The sequence below is a fragment of the Chinchilla lanigera genome, unplaced genomic scaffold (assembly GCF_000276665.1).
Source record: "Chinchilla lanigera isolate Chin_1 unplaced genomic scaffold, ChiLan1.0 scaffold00007, whole genome shotgun sequence".
NCBI classification, from domain to species: domain Eukaryota; kingdom Metazoa; phylum Chordata; class Mammalia; order Rodentia; family Chinchillidae; genus Chinchilla; species Chinchilla lanigera.
Genome location: NW_004955408.1, coordinates 14,801,324 through 14,817,713, shown reverse-complemented (window position 1 = coordinate 14,817,713; position 16,390 = coordinate 14,801,324). Strand labels below are relative to the sequence as shown.

Here is a 16,390-nt window from a genome sequence, read left to right as displayed (position 1 = left end):
TTATCTTTAAATTTTAAAAAAGTTTGTGTTTGTAATCACTAGACTATGCTGGTAAGTGGCAATTCCAGAGAAAATGTGAAAATCACAGGTAAAGCAAAAAAAATTTAACATTAGGTTCCTTCATGTATTAAATGGGATCCTCTAAACTATTAATGGGCAAGGTTAGGCATCTTTAAAAGAGCATTTTCCCTTGGGTATATGTGAATTTAAATGTGGATTGTCCCAAATCAATCTCAACATCTGATTTCCCTTCTCTGCCTTTCACCTAACTCACTGATAAGCTTGTAGTGTAACTGGGTCTCCATTCACACCCCACATTGTGCCTCACATGCTATCCTGCACACATTGGGTACTTAGTAAATGTGCTTTAAATCAAGTGGACCCTGTATTTCTTGTCTTACAAGTAATGATTGACGTGACCAAGCAGTCCTATGAGGTCCAGTTGCCCAGATAATTTCATTCAGAGGAGCGGGTAGGATGTGAGAATCTCACTCTAAAATTAAACTTTCTATTTTTTTTTCTGAGATAGGGTCTCACTATGCAGTTCAGGTTGGCCCTGAGCTTACTTTGTAGCCCAGGCTGGCCTCGAACTTGCAACAATCCTCTTACCTCAGTCTCCCAAGTGCTGGGATTACAGTGTGCACCACCATGCCCGGTTTAAATTAAACTTTCTTAAGAAACATTGAATTTATACACAGTCTTGGAGCAGGAAACCATGAGCTCAGGTGCCTGGCTCATCTCCAGAAGTGCTAGAACCTGTACAGGGCCTGGCTTGGGGGTATTTGGCTTATGAACAGCTAACTTTCAGGGGACTGCAGATCACTTGGAAGTCGCAGCAGGGTGAGGTTTGAGCCTTAGGTGAAGAAAAGGCAAGACCAGAGCTCAGTGTTTGTGCTGGTGAAATAGGAAAGGTTAGGGGACATCACTTCTAAGGCCGCTGATGGCTGACATATCTGCGAACCTGACTCTACTTTGACAAAGTTCATTCATGAGCCAGAGGGAGAATGAAAATACTGGCATCAACTGGAAAATTCTTGAGGGCAGGGCAAAAACATGAGTTGGAAACAATGGGAACCGCTGGTCCCCAGCTGAATCCGAAAGGACACCAGAAATGCCAGACAGGAACAGAAAACTTAGAGCTAGTCTCAGGCAATGTTCTCTTAAAGTACAAGGTAAGAGACCACCCATCAGAATTCTCATATTCCCATTCCTTCCTGGAATCCTGAATTTCAAGCAGAAATCTGCGTTTGCCATAACCCAGTTAATTCTTATAAATCCTAAATTCTGGCCATGTCTAATAGGGAAGGAATAAAATACAATTTTGACAAACTGCAAAATAAAATCCCAAATTCTTAGACTTGGGAACTGAATAATGAGTGTCATTTTTCAAGGATAATTTAACTCGTTTCTTTAAGGCCACCTGTTGATTCACTAGAACATCTAAATCAGTGACTAATTACATTTTAATAACACACATGCAATGCATTGCTATGTTCCCCTTGCTGATTTCCTCAACACTGTACAGAGGAAAATATGGAATCTCCTTTGGACCTGGTGAGCAGATTTTGACTTTGTTGCTCAAGTTTTCTCTGCTAAAAATGAAAGGTACTGCATCTGCCATAAGAAAATCTGGGGTCTCTAAAGTAAGCGTTTAATATGGGTAGGTCTCAGGCACTAGAGTGCCTCCTTAGCCTGGAATGAAGTCAACCTGTGGCAGAAACTAGGTTGAGATTCAAGCTCCAAATAACTGCTCCTCTCCATCTTTCCTTGGGTCTGGCCCAAGACCCAAATTCTGCTTCTGACAAACTCTCTCAAAATAGGTTCCAGAAGCCAGAAGCAGGCTGGTGGAGACCTGAGACCAAGCAGGCACCAACTAACAGCAGCACAGAAGCAGCCTCTCTGAGTCACGTGATCTGGTCAGGCCAGTCCTGCCAGGAGCCAAGTAGGAAGACAAGGAGGAGGGTGGGGATGAGGGCTTGGAACAGAGCCTAGAATGGATGAGGAGGGCGGGACCAAGCAAGTTGCTACAGTAGGCCCTAAGAGCAGGAAATCAGGGTGGAGGAATTGTGTTCAGGTCACTGAAATTGAAGGCTGAGCTTCCAGAATTCCTCAGTCCTCTGTTCCAGCCAGAGACAAAAAGAGAGGTCTCCCTGTCACTCCCCTTTGGTGAGATAACTGGGGGTGGTAGCAGCCTAGCCTTCCTCCCCACTGCCCCACCAGAATAAGAACGCCACCCAAGGAGTGCTGACATATTCTGCCATAGCTGCGGAGCCTGCATCCAGGAGGGAGGAGGTAAGTGCCTTGCTAGATGCTGAGGCTGCAGATTGGTCTTTTGTCCTCAGCTGTCCCCAGTGCTTGCTGGTCCCAGGCACAGATGTCACTTCAAAAGGAGTCTTTGAGACTGCCCTTGACCACAGTACCCTGGGCCTTAGGAATAGAGCTGTGTCCACCACCAGCCACCTGTAGCTCCAGGCTCTGGGGATCCTTAGTCCCGAGTCAATGTGGGAGGCTCTTTGTCTAAGGAGCAGGCTAGGACTTTTGGGTGACTGAGAGCTGTTGCTGATGGTGATGTTCTCCGGGGTGATGTTCTCCTGGCTTCTGCCTTACGCTGAGTAGACAGCCTTTGCAGGGAGCCTTTGCTTTTGCTGCCTGCTGCTTGGAAATGATGCCTATACAGACAGCCTGTATAGGTATTGGTCTTTACTTGTAGTAGAGTTTCTTTCTAAAAATTTTCAAAGCTATTATGGGGGATTTTGAAAGATGCAAATAGCTTAAGGAAGAGAATAACAGACGGGTTATTTTATGATGGCATCTAATAAAGACAGTAATGATTAGAGATTAATAAAATGATTTATAAAGCATGGCTGTGAAGCACTTTATGCAGTGTTAAAAGCCCACAGGAATGTGTTGTATTATCTGTAATTACTGATGAGGACGGTAAGAGTCAGGGTGGCTAACTGAGCCAAAGCAGCTTCACTGATCCCGAAGCCCAGGCTCTAGGCTTGTACCGCTGAGGCCATGTTTCACCTGGTCTTTCAGATTCAATGTACAGAGCTGGTGTGGAACAATTTGGATTTGAAAAGAACCTTCTCTAGGAGGATAAAGCTGAAGCCTTCATCTCCTGCTGTATGCTCACAAAATAATTTAGAGCTCTATGACTCAAGCCTCCACCAGCCCTTCCAGTGGGCTTGGAGACCGTTAAGAGCCCACTGTCAGCAATATGTCATCCACATGGTTTATGTCATTAAGAATTTAAAGACTGCAGCTGAGGAACAAAGCAAATCCTGGAATATCTAGAACTGTCAGTAGAAGAGAGAAGGAAATGGCCTTGAGCAGGAGAGACCTGAACACTGGGGCAGTACATAGGGCCACTTAAAACTAATCCAAAGCATGGCTCACCCAGGTCCTCGTGACGCGTATTCAATCCACACTCTGACCTCACCTAACACCTGGTTGCCGAATGCACAGTGACCTGGCAACGTTGACTGTCTGTGTCCTTTCTCTCCTCCAGACCCTCTGCCTGGAATAATTTTCCCTTGATTATTCCTATAATTGGCTTCCTCTCTCCCATCAGGTTTCAACTCTGATCTAAAATACTTCCTCACTCCAATTACGTTCTCACTGTATTCATTGTTTTCATAATGCTTACCAGAGTCTAGTAAGTTTGTCTTGTTTACCTTTTATCTTCCCCAGTAGCATGCAAGTCAAGAAGAATGCAGACCTCCTATTTGTCTTTTGCCCCTTGGACAAGACTGAGTCGTCAGGGCTTAGCCAAGTTCTTATCAATAGTAGTGACTCAGGTAATCTTTGCTGTGTAAACAATAGTGGAAGGGAGCCAGAAATATGCCCACCGGTTTAGCTCCCTCCCATTCGATACCTCCACTTGTGGGGCCACAAACATGTCAGTGTAAAAACTGAAGCAAAGGACACCTGCATTTTCAAGAGCTCAAGGGGCATCTGATTTCATCCTTGGGTAACATAAAGAAAAATGCTAAAACACATCAAGTGGACTTTGTCCCCTGGGAAATAGCCAGGAATAATAAGACCAGCTCTGCTGACCTGTTTTGATAAGTAGCACTGCTGATGACTGTGACATTTGCCCTTCCAGATATGAGACAGATCCTTGATCTTAGCAATGCTTGGGTATAGGTCAAGCTAGTACAATTTCAGAAAGCTTGAAGGTGCATCCTTCTACTCCTGCTTTATCAATCTAAGCACTTATTTTTCCACCAGACTTGCTCACACTCCACATGGTGACGTGGATGTCATTTCTTTTCAGGATGGAAAGAGGCTTCTTTTAGGGATCAGAGGATCCGGGGTATTTCTGTGGGCTCTGCTTTATGAAAGTATGGGCAATTTCCTTGCTGCCTCCACCTCTCATATTTTTCTGTAAAATCAAGTGACAACCACTACTCTCTGTTGCAAGTGAGGTTGCTGTGAGATATACGTGTGGTGCCAGTCTCTTGCAAAGTATTTATGTGACAGTGATGGAGAAATCAGCATAGTTTCTGTTTCTCATAAGCACCCAGCCCTGCAAGCAGTCAGGTGAGTTTGTCTTGGAGAAGCTTACTTGTAGGAAATCCAAAGTTCCAAAAGAAGTCTGTCAGAGGAAGAGACTTCTTCACAGAATTCCTTTCCCACACAGCTGCCTGAGGAACTGACTTACTTTAATTAATATCCAGCACAGTAGTTTTGCAGAAAGCAGCATGAGAATCCAGTCTGGTGATGCTTTCTCTCTGGCAACCACACAGCGTCTGGCAGTATTTCACATACTGGTGGTTTTTATGGGTCCCTCCTTGCACTTATGCGTTCTTCACTGTGATGGGTGTTAAGCCTTTCTGGCATCAGCTTTGTCCTGTTGATTTAGAAGACATCTGGTTTTATATCTTATCCTCCAGTAGATTCTAGGGCTTTTTTTAAGATGCTCCTTATCTAGTTCTATTCCCGGATGCTATTTTTGATTTGCAGGTTTTAAAAAGTGGCATTTTTTTTTTTAAGAAAATAAATTTTTGAATCAGGAGCAAAATAAGAGCCTTTTGGGGGAGGTGGAACCCCCACAAACCATGATCCGGAAAGAGAATTGCATTGTGTCCTCACCACACGTCTCTGTAATATGTTTTCAAGTCTTTGAGTGTTGATTGAGATAACAACAGTACTGACAGAGAAGTTTTACTGAGAATCTAGTAATTTCTAAGAGCTCCCATTGGATAATCTCATTTAAGGTTTACTATTATCTCTGTTTTTGGAAATGGAGAATGTGAAATTTGGAGGGCACAATGTCACCAAAGTAATGAGAGGATCTAGGTTTGAATGCACATTGGCTGATACCATATCATGTGACTTATCCACACTTTCACTTACCATGAGCATTTGTTATACATGAATTGACATAAGCCTGAGCCTCTCCCTAGGATGTCGTCCAAGAAAATGATGCCTAGGGAAGTTCTTGAAAACTGTGCTTTTATTTCATCATTGCCCACTTGTCTTGTTTACCAAGATTTAAAAAAAAATATTGTATAAAGTCTCCTTTTCTCCAAAGGCAGTTTTGTGGATATTAAGAGAATATGTTTTATTAAGATATTTATTAAGATATTAAGAGAAATGTTTTCATAAGGAAAACAAAATGGTGCATCTTGTCCAAGGGGAACATGAAATCAGCCGTAACCTAGAATATGAAATATTGGAAGCTGAAACTGAAAAGTTTCAAATTCGTTCCACATTTTGAAGAATTTGCAGGTACTATATCCTATACTAAGGACTAGTAGTAATGCAACAGTCAACCCTTACTCCTATTTCAGACGTGGCAGTGATAAAAGAATTATTCTCAGATCACTTGATGTCCAAGAGACTATCGATATGAGTTCAGGGCAGGGGCTCACGGTTTCTCATGTCTGGTATTGTGAGTTAGCTGTATGACTTTGGACCAGTTTGACAGCCACTCTGTTTTTCAGCTTCCCTGTATGCAAATTAGGATGATAATGAGCCTATCCTCAAGGGCTTGCACAGTGCCCAGTACAGGTATTAATCTCTGAGATGTTTATTGCTTCTACTACTTTTCCCTCAGCTCTTCTGTGTCACCTCCATTCTATACATATGAGAACAAATGAATAGTCAGGTCACACCGCTACAATTAGGCCTTGGTTCTCCAACTGTCTTAATCCAGAGCATGCCCTTTTCAATGTCATTTCAATAAATGGCCCGGAAAACAAATGTCTCTGTGGATCCAGTTTGAGGAGAGTTTATACTCCAAACCCCAAATGGCTTTCCCTCCATGCACCAATCTGTAGGTATTTATTGGCCTCCCACCATCTTCAGGCTGATGATAGCAATACATGACTGAACACGATGAATGTCTCTAGGATTCCACCAAATCTGCTAGATCTTTCTCCTCTGTTCAGAACGCTTCTCATAGGCAGGCAGTCATCCTGGCCTTGGGGTGATATGATTGCTCTTTAGAAGCCATTGATACAGCCTTGGGCCTGAACATTCAAGGAGCTTCTTTCAGCTCTGTGATAACACTGTCCTACATGTTGGCTAGAATTTATTGGTATAATAATACCATCTCTAAGTGAAAACCAGTGTCAGGATAAGAGGCAAGAAGAAATCATGGTGAGGACCATGCGGGGCTGGTAGAGACAGTGAACTCTGCCTTGTTCTGTTAACCATGATAGCCTGGGGGACAGACAGATGTTCTGCCGCCTAGCTGTCTCCCTGGGCTAGTCCTTGCTGAAGCCAGGAGGCCCACAGACAAGAAGGGTGCTGTGACTGAAAAAGCAGGCATCCTCTTGCTGCCTGCACAGAGCAAACAGGGCACCAAATGCTCTTCAAGTACTAACAGTAATTAACAGTATCTCCCTCTCACTGAGTACTTGCTTTGTGAAAGTGTACTGTTTAATTAGTTCACGTAATCCTGATACCACCGCACACTGAAGTAGGTGCTGGTGTCACCCTTGCTGTCTTAGGGCTGAGGAAGCTGACGTTCAGGGAATGCATGAACTTAGCCAGGATCGCGGGCTGAGAGGGACAAGACCAGGTCATAAACCCAAGCCTGTCTGCTCCTCACTTCTCCCCTACATTCCTCTCACCTACATCACCCTCAGAAGATTGTTTGATAACAAACTACAGATTAACCTTGGAAAAACCTGTCCTGCTAGGCCACCGCCAGCGGATGTGGACAAACCTGACTCACCTGTTTCCCTAAGTGCTTTCCAGCCCTGTGCTAAACTAGCTGATATAACCTGCTTTTTCTTTTCTTTTGCTTCATTTTTTCTGAGTATGGTTGAGCTCATCAATGGCTTACTAAGCTTGACTTCCTCCCAGTAGCCCTTTAATCCCAGGCATACAACTCTAGGTGAATGTGGGAGCAAGCTTTTCTTCACAAGATACCCTCTGCTCTGTCCTTCCATTTTTGAAGGGGATTGCACCTTTCCAGTTTCTCTTATTCTCGTTTCAGCCTGCTTCATAGCAAACTGGATTTCACTCTCTATCATGAGCTATACTTCCAGTCCTGCAAGATAATTTGGATAATTGGCATCTAAGCTCAAGGACTAGCTTGTGAATTCTGTCACTTATAAAACTGTGGCTCTATATCAAGGTGTATATCAAGAAATTCCTGCCCCTCATACATGGTGTTTATGCAACTTGGTTGTTCTCAGTAAGGTACATACAAGAAATCAGAAATCTGGCTAATGTTTGGACACTATCCCCTTCAATGTCTATGTGATCGTGGACAAACTACTTTCTTTCCAAGTAGCATAATACTGCATTCATTTCCCCTGGCTCTTCATGCATCTACTGGTAACACTTTTACAGTGTTCCATGTGTCGTGAAAAAATTCCCTAAATATACATCATTTCACTTAATTCTCCATCCATTCAATTGAGAATGCAAACATCATTTTACACACTAGAAAAACAAGTTTGATGGAGTTAAGCACCAGTTAAGTAGTAGAGCTGGGGTTTGAGCCCAGTTCCTTTGAAGTCAGTCTATTTCCCAGGCCAGTGTAGTGCACACAGTGGCAGTTTGATGTTAAATTCTTCCTTTTACTGTATGATAACTCACAACTCCTTTTCATGTGCAAAGTCTCCTGAAGCTCATGCTGAAGACATCTTTCCAAGCCCTAGCAGGAAACCCAGCTCTGCCATTTGAAAAACAAAAAAAAAAAAAACTGAAGTTTGGCGAAGTAAAAGTGACTTCCAAAGGACAGGCAGCTGGTGACGCTGGGCCCTGCCCTCAGAGCCGTGTCCGCAACCTCCACCAAGCCCCTTACACTCATCTGCTGGGGAAAACTGCCTCGCCTTCACTCACATTTCTTCTGAAGCTTCCACTATCAGGTAGATGGTACACTACTCTGATTTCTCAAGCAAGACATCTATATGAAAAGTTGTCATTTTCTGGATGGGTAATGCTTTAACGTCACCTAATATGGTACATCTAGGGGTTTCCTGTCTCCATCAGAAATCACAAAATTCTGTAGGCCCAGGCTTTTATTTTTGGTTACCATTCTATGAAGGATGAGGAAAGAGGGAATAGGAGGTGGTCTTAGAGAACACAGCTCTAACACTTAGAAAAGGCTGCCTATAGGTATAAGCCATGAGGCTCTGAAACAAAGCCATTTTTGCTGCCCAGTGTGGGGAGGTCAAGGCTGGCCAGGCAGGGAGTGAGGGGTCCTCTACTTCAGTTTTTTCATGAGCAACTTCAACATCAGTGGCAAAGACAGACACCGCCTTCACTAATACTTACCAGACAGCGTTATTTGGATGGAGTCCAAGTGTGTTTAAAAATAAAACCATTTTTAGTAGAACATTAGTATTTCTTATCACAGGAAGTAACTGTAAAATTAAGTACAATGAACATGAAGTAATGTAGTGAACCCTAACCAGAAAGCTATGGGCCTGAGACACATTCTTGTTTGGTTTATAAAGAGAGTTACTTATGACCCAGCACCACTGGGTGGACACAGAGCAGGATGAGCTAGTTCTGGGGATGGATGGTATGGATGGCTGCATAACACTGTGAATGTGTTTCGGCCACTGCACTATATATTTTGAAATGGGTAAGACAGTGCATTTTGTGTTATATATATCTCACCAAAATAAAAGAGGACAGAGGCAGCTCTTTATTTGCAGGTATGAAACAATCTCCTAGATATATTGGTAAGTGAGGGGGGGAAGCAATGTGCTAATTGAATGCTGCGATTTGTGTGATTTTCAAAGGGATATATAAATGCATTATTCTAAGGTTGCATATGGGAAAATCCCTCTGGAAGGAAACTGGATTATGTGCAAGGAAAGGGGTTCTAGCAGTTAGGGACAGAGAGAGAGGATCATTTTTCCCCATTTACAATTAGATTTGTGTGCCATGTGTATTTTGTATAACTTACTCTTACTAATAACTGTTTAAGCCTTCAAAAAAGGGAAAAAAAGATTAGCTAGCATCAAACTGAGACTTCTTATAGCACTGGTTCTCAACTTGGCTGTATCCTAGACTCCAGGTACTCAAAGTGATGCCCCCAGCCAGCAGAGGGGCAGCACCTGGCCACTTGTTAGAAAGTCAGACTCTCAACCCTGCCCAGTTACATGAACTCAGAATCTACAGTTTACCAAGATCACCAAGTGTTTGCATGACCTTAAAATATACAAAGTGCTGCACTGGGATTGTTAAGTTACCCTCATTGAGGTAGGTTTGTGCCAGAGTGGTTATGAAAATGTGGTAAGCCCTTGATTTAATATAGCTAAGAAAATTCAAGGGGGTTGAAATAGGACCAATTTTGTTCCTGTGTGAATCATTTTATTCCACATGGGTTCAATCTCTTTAAAAAATCATTGCACGCCCCATACTTAGAGCACAGGCCAGAATAACAGTCTCAGCTCTTATGAAGGTCACACATGAATATACAACACTGAGATTCACCTGAGTTGGTAGAGAAGATGCCTTATTTACTGAATCTAAGCACATTTTTCCCTTTATCTAAAATAGACTGCATGGGCTGGGCATATAGCTCAGTAGTAGACAGTTTGCCTGGTGAGTGAAGGCCCTGAATTCCATGATGGTAATGATGATGATGATATTAGTTATAATAGCTTTCACAATCTTATACCAAAACAGATACCTATTAAGGATTCTTATCCAATGATGGAGTACAAATCAGTAACATTAAAACCCTTCTTGAGGGGCTGGGGATTTAGCTCAGCGGCAAAAGCGCCTGCCTGGCAAGTGCAAGGTCGTGAGTTCGGTTCCCGGTACCGGAGAAAAACAAAACAAAAAAAAAAACCCTCTTGAAAGTTCAAATGTTAGAAAGATATGTATTTAAATGCCTCTCTAAGTCCTGTGTCAACTGCAATTAATACCCACCCTATAGCGCTATCCTAGTCAAATAAAATGGGTGGGTGATGCTTGATCTATTTTAAGTTCCTGATGATGGTAAGGGAATAACTATGATGTTTATGCCTGCTTTCCCTCCCTGCCACTTTCACTGTGTCCTGGGCTCCATGCTGTCACTGCACGTTCACATTTGTTTGTGGTGCCTTAAGCATGTCATAGACAGATGACATTTCTCGCATTACAGTGGAAGCCAAACAGCTTGACTTCCACCTCCCCTATCTCTTGACAAACAGAAAACTCTGCTCTCTCTTACCAAATTATCTGACACATTTCGAAAGTATAACTGAAACCTCATTACATGGATGAACAGCTCTCCGTCAGCTCATTGCTAGCTCTGATATTAGTATAATTGTTGTGAAGACAGTGCAGTTTGCCTCCGAGGTGGTCAGGAAGGCGTCACTGTCAGCAAACCGAGATGGCAGCAAGTCCACAGGGAGCTTGTGGAAGCTCTCGGGGTTTCTGCACAGCGAGGTGACGCTGCAGAGAGGATTCCCTGGATCCCTTCCAGTGCCTTGACAAGCATCAGTTAGGGGAGAAGGTGTGTGGGGGTCTAAGTCTGAGAACAGATGTCTTCACTGTGACCAGAATCAACTTCTACAATGCAAGACTCAACATGTTTAAATCCCTACCGAAAACCCTGTAAAAGCGGCTCACCACTTTGAGCATGAAAACTATCATCCTTTCACAGCAGCTCCAAAGCCTGGCTTCTCACTCCTATTCCCACTCATTGCCTCAGCTCCCAAGGGTGCTGGGTTGTCTTCCTGATCTGCTTCTCTTCACTGACTATTTGTTTCATGTGAGTCCTTGTTGCAAGGTGTAAATCAAGTCACAGTTGGTGTAGTATCGTAGCCCTGGGGCCCATAACATAGCAGATGCTCAATAAATATTCATGGGACAGTAAACATTGGCAAAGATGTCATACAAGGGTTTCCTGCCTAATCTGCTACTTCCTGGTTTGCAGTATGTCTCCCAGTAACCCAGAAACGCTGACAGTGGTCTGTATAACTACCAAACTCTTTTCCACTACTATGCTTTTGCTTATTTGTTATGCCCTTGCCTAAGTCTGCCAATTACCCTTCACTTGTTTGCCTAGGAAATCTTGCTCTCAGACAATTGATTCCCTTGACAGACTGAGCTTCCGGGCTATGGGAGTCCTCCTGTGTCCCCACTCTGCCCCTTATGTAACCTCTCATTTTACTTAACCATGTTCCACAATTGTGTCTGCCTCTATATTTTAAGAAAAAAAAAAAATGAGCTGGGTGTGGTAACATAACCCTGGTTCAATATTTTAAAAAGGGACAGAGGGCTTGGGATGTAGATCAGTGCAAAAGCCGTAGATCTAGTCTCCACTAAGGCCAATAAGAATGGGAAGAAATGAGCGAAAGTGAAGTAGGTGTGGCGTGGGTGGTGAACCGGCGGGGTGTGTGCATGTTGTGTGCTTGGTGTTTCATAGTGAACATCATGGAGTATTTTACGAAGCCCCAACATTTTTGCATTTGCTGATCTCTCCACTTGGATGCTTTTCCTGCCTGTCCTCTTAGTCCTCCAGACCTCATTTCAGCTGTATTACTTTACACCAAGAAGCCTTCCCTGTTCCACCTGCCACACTCAACAAACCACCCTCTTTGTACATTTTTCAGGCTCCTGCGTTTCCTTCACATATTTTATCATCATCTCTAATCATAACCCATAAGCTGATTTGCCTGTCCCTTTATACTGGAAGCATCACTGTGACTGGCTTCACCTCCATTCTCCCCAGTGCCTAACGTGGGTGCCGCCAGTAGGTGCTCATTCAAATGAGTCTTTGGTCATCTGCAGCCCTACTAGGACCCTGAGTGTGAACAGAGAGAAGGCAGAGGAGGGTGCCGGCTTCCCTTCTTCACTGTGGTCCAGGGAAGGTGCTCACCCAGTGGCTGTGCACAGAAAATCTGCCTAATCTTGTGGCATCGTTGGGACTTGCCAGGAAGCACTGTGGCTTCTGGTCCCCACCCTGCCTCACCGTGCTCCGCTCCCTGCTTAAATCAGGCCACAGCTCCCCGAGAGCTTCTTTCTGGAACACTCAACCTAGTCTTGCCGCCAACTACAGAGGGATCAAAGGGGCGTGACAAGTACATCCAGAAGAGAAAGCAAGTGGCAGAGAGGACGGCAAAATTGTGATTTATAAATAGATCTGACAACCCCAGACTTGCGCTACCTGGAAGAATAAGCCAACCAGTTTCGTGGGACCTGCAGGAAGAGAGGTCCATCTTTCTTCTCCATTTTGGCTGTTCTAACTCAGAAAACATGGTGTGATTTGACTGAAGAATTATAAGGCTACTCTAGGTGATTCATTTCAGAGCCCCTCTCCCCAACTCCACCACTTGTAGTTGAACATTTTCCTGTCACTGAACTTGATAGCGCGCTGACATTCCTGACACTGCCAAACCACCCCACAGCCTTTATTACATTGCCTCACCCTAGAAAGGATTCTGAATACAGAAGAAAGATTAGCGTATATGTACTTTTTTCTAACCTAACCAGGCAAGACATAACTGCCAGCTTAATTTTCTTCCACAAATGTATAACTGATACATGGATATATATATATATATATATATATATATATATATATAAGTTTGCATTTTTGGAGAAGTATTTTTTAAGTTAAATTTACTAATTGATGCATAAAACACAAACATTATATTAATGAGGTACTATGTAATTTTTCAATACATATATACATTCCATAAATGTTTAAATCAGGCTAAACATATCTAATTCTCAAGCATCTACTCTTCTGAAGAAATACTTTAGTGATTCAACATATCCTGTTAAACAATGAACAATCTCACTATTAACAAGTTCTGATAAATGGCTGCTAATTAAATTTTATGATACATAGAGCAGAGTCAATCTATTTTTGTATTAAAAGAACCCACTATTTCTGCTGAATTGCTGCAAATCTTTCAAACAAGGTATACATTTATTTAAGCACTTTCCAAAGGGACCTAGTTTCCAGGATTGCAATTTGCTAAGAGATTGGACTGGGTATTTCCATAGCAAATAATTCCACTTGCATTACACCCAGGCCTGCTAACACCACATGCCCTGAATAATTCATTACTATCAACATAAGGTTTCCAACCCCATAAACGTTACAAAGCATAAAGATTACAAGAAGGAGACAGAACCTTCAGGTTCCTTAAATTTCTTCAGTTTTATTGTCAGCACTTTCTTCTTAGGAGCCTGAAGCTGGAGGAAAATGAAAGTTAGCAGTTGCAGAGCCAAATTCAGATGGGGGATTTGGGCCGAGTAGGTGGGGGGTGAGGGAGATAATGGACGGACTGGGATAATGAGCTCAAAGAGGCCACCTGGCGAATGCCAGCACTAGCTGTACGACGCCTTCATTCTCCCGAAGCTGGTTTTATGAGGCTTCAGTTCACAGCAAATACCTGCAGTGCCAACTCACCTCCATGATCCAACAAAATTCCCAGGGAGGGGAAGAGAGAGGAGAAGCCAAAAGGGAATCCCTGTGGCACCCCATTGTCTCTACTAAATCTTAGTTCCTGAGATTTTATGAGTAGACAGCTGTGAGAAAGCAGCCAGTCCCACTGAATTTTGTAGGCTTCAGAGTCTTGCTAAAGGCTGCAGAGTATGTGGAACTGAGATCCAAACTTTGATTTCTTAATATCAGGGAGGTGCTTGTTCCACAGAAGGATAGGGCAGAGCTCCTCTCCCTGTTCAGATTCCTGGAGACTGTTGGAAGGGGTCTCGTACCTGGTTTAACAGAGCTGAGTGTTGAAATCACATTAGGAATTATGATATACAGAGTGGCTCTTTATGAGGATGTCTGGATGCTACCCTCCTGTTGGATTACGGGTTACCTTGTCCTCTTGTCCTGTATAGCCAGTGACATCAACAGCTATTCTCTCTCACCTTCACTGCTGTCTTTTCAAATACCCACTCTCAAACAAGCAAGAGAACACAGCCAAATGACGTGGACCCCTTTCTTAGGGCCGTGGAGAGCACAGAAGACCGCGGCAGGAAAAGTGGCCCTCCTGAACCATTCTGCCCCACAGTCCTCAGGACCTCAGATGGTAGGAAAAAGCCCAATTACTGAATATCTTCCTTGACTCCTAGAAACTACAAAAGATCACTCCCACCCCATTCTATCCCCTGCTTCCTTGACTGACTTTTGTAGAATTTCATCCAACCCCCTTATTTTTATCCAGATCTACTTTGTGAGACCCGGAGTTCAGTTTTTATGCTGAGCGAGCAGGCTCTCTGCCTTACCTGTCCCCATATCCAGTCACTACTCCCAAGGTCCCTTTCAACACATGCTCCACTCCACGATACATAACCTTTCTCAGTGCTAGAGTGGAAGCTCCTTTATCTTGCATCTTTACCCACAATGCAATGTTCATTTAAACATTTGTCTACTGTAATACATTATTACAATGTTACTAATATATTTTCACATTATTTGACAGTTACTGAGCTATATGTTCTTTCTATACGTCATCATATGTAACAGTCAGGACATGATTGCCCCCTCACAAGTCAAGTGGGAATAAAATCATATTTGAGGGCTCAATAGAGATGAGTCAGATCAGCTTGTCTCTGAAGGTAGATGCCGTCACTAAGAGCGAAATATTGTGATGATCTCTCCCCTCAGACTTCCTGGACAAAAAAAAAAAAGGTAGATTTTTGCTTGTTTATTTGTTTGCTTGTTTTGTTTTTTAGTCTTAAGGATTCTGTTGGAGGAAGACTATCTCCTATAGTTTGCTTCTCAATACTTAGTTGTTTAACTGATTTCACAGCCTATCAATGCACTGGATTCATATGCCTGGGGCAAAGTTTAAATGCACCTAAGCATGTACATGCTTCTGGCCATCCAGAACCACACGGCAGGACTAAAATGACCTTTAGAGGATCTGGACAGGCCCTTACTTCACACTACCTTGCCAGCTGAGGTGAAGGGAAGCCTCAATCACTGTTATGGTTTATATCTGGATGTCCCTGAGCAGCTTCATGTGCTCAGAGGTAGGACTTTGGAAAGTGATTGGATTGTGGGAGCATGTGGTTGACTTGCTGTTAGGAGGCGAGTCTGGTCAGTTGAGGCAGGCCCCTGGGGGCATGGCCTGGAAGCCAAGGTACTCCCTTCTTGTCTTCTCTTTTTACCTCTCTTCTTCTGGGTGCAATAAGATGAGCAGGTTCTCCTCTGCAGTGCCCCTCTGCCATGCTGCCCTGCTTGGAGCCAGCTGACTATGGACTGAACCCTCTACAGACTGTGTGCTAAAATAAACCTTTTCTCCTTTAAGCTGTGGGCTTTGGGTTGTTGTATCTCAGTGACTCCAACGTGACTGAGACGATCATTCTTCATAATTTACTTCAGCTCATCTTTTTTCTCTCCAGATTCCTCTAGCTCAGTTGAATGTTTCCATTTCCTTTGCTTGTCCCTCCTTTTAAGTTCGCATTCTCTTAACCTTGGGGCATGTGGAGGTGGAGCTGAAGGAGAATGTGAAGAAATCTAAGAGTTTTCAAGACGCGGCAGAAGACTCCTGATTGAGTCGCTTCTCCTTGGTCTCTGAGCTGTGAAAAAGCAGCTGATGGAGACTGTGTGAGTCATGAGTGCTAAGCCTGGAATGCAAAAGATATTAAAAGACAAAGTATTTTGAAAGTCAGTGTCTACCAGTGGCCAGTGTGAGGCCACTGGGAAAACTTCTCCTCATCTTTTAAAAAGATAGTAATGAAATTGTCATGACTCTAAATCAAGTATTTCTTTTTTTGGCTATTGACATTTTTTTTTAAACTTTCTATTGATGATCCGGATTAATGTGTTTCATATTGTCAGGTTGTAGATGTACATGACAGCCTTTGAACTGCACCTCCCAATCACTCTCTTGCCCTGCCTCTCCCTTAGTTTTACATGGAAGGGGGTCTGACGTGCAGCACATATTTTGCTCATGCCCATCCCATTACCCAGCTTACATTCCACCACCCTCTTCTTCCCTTCCTCTTGTAACCA

General features: G+C 43.3%; 1 protein-coding gene across 1 annotated transcript in view; it reads left to right on the top strand.

Moving 5' to 3' along the window:
• The first annotated feature begins 2,065 nt into the window (after nucleotides 1-2,065).
• The window catches only part of Atp10b (ATPase, class V, type 10B), a 320,484-nt gene continuing 306,159 nt past the window's right edge, over nucleotides 2,066-16,390 (top strand). The window contains exon 1 of the mRNA XM_005376268.1: nucleotides 2,066-2,292. The gene's annotated coding sequence lies outside the window, so the exon portion shown is untranslated. The remainder of the gene's footprint in view (nucleotides 2,293-16,390) is intronic.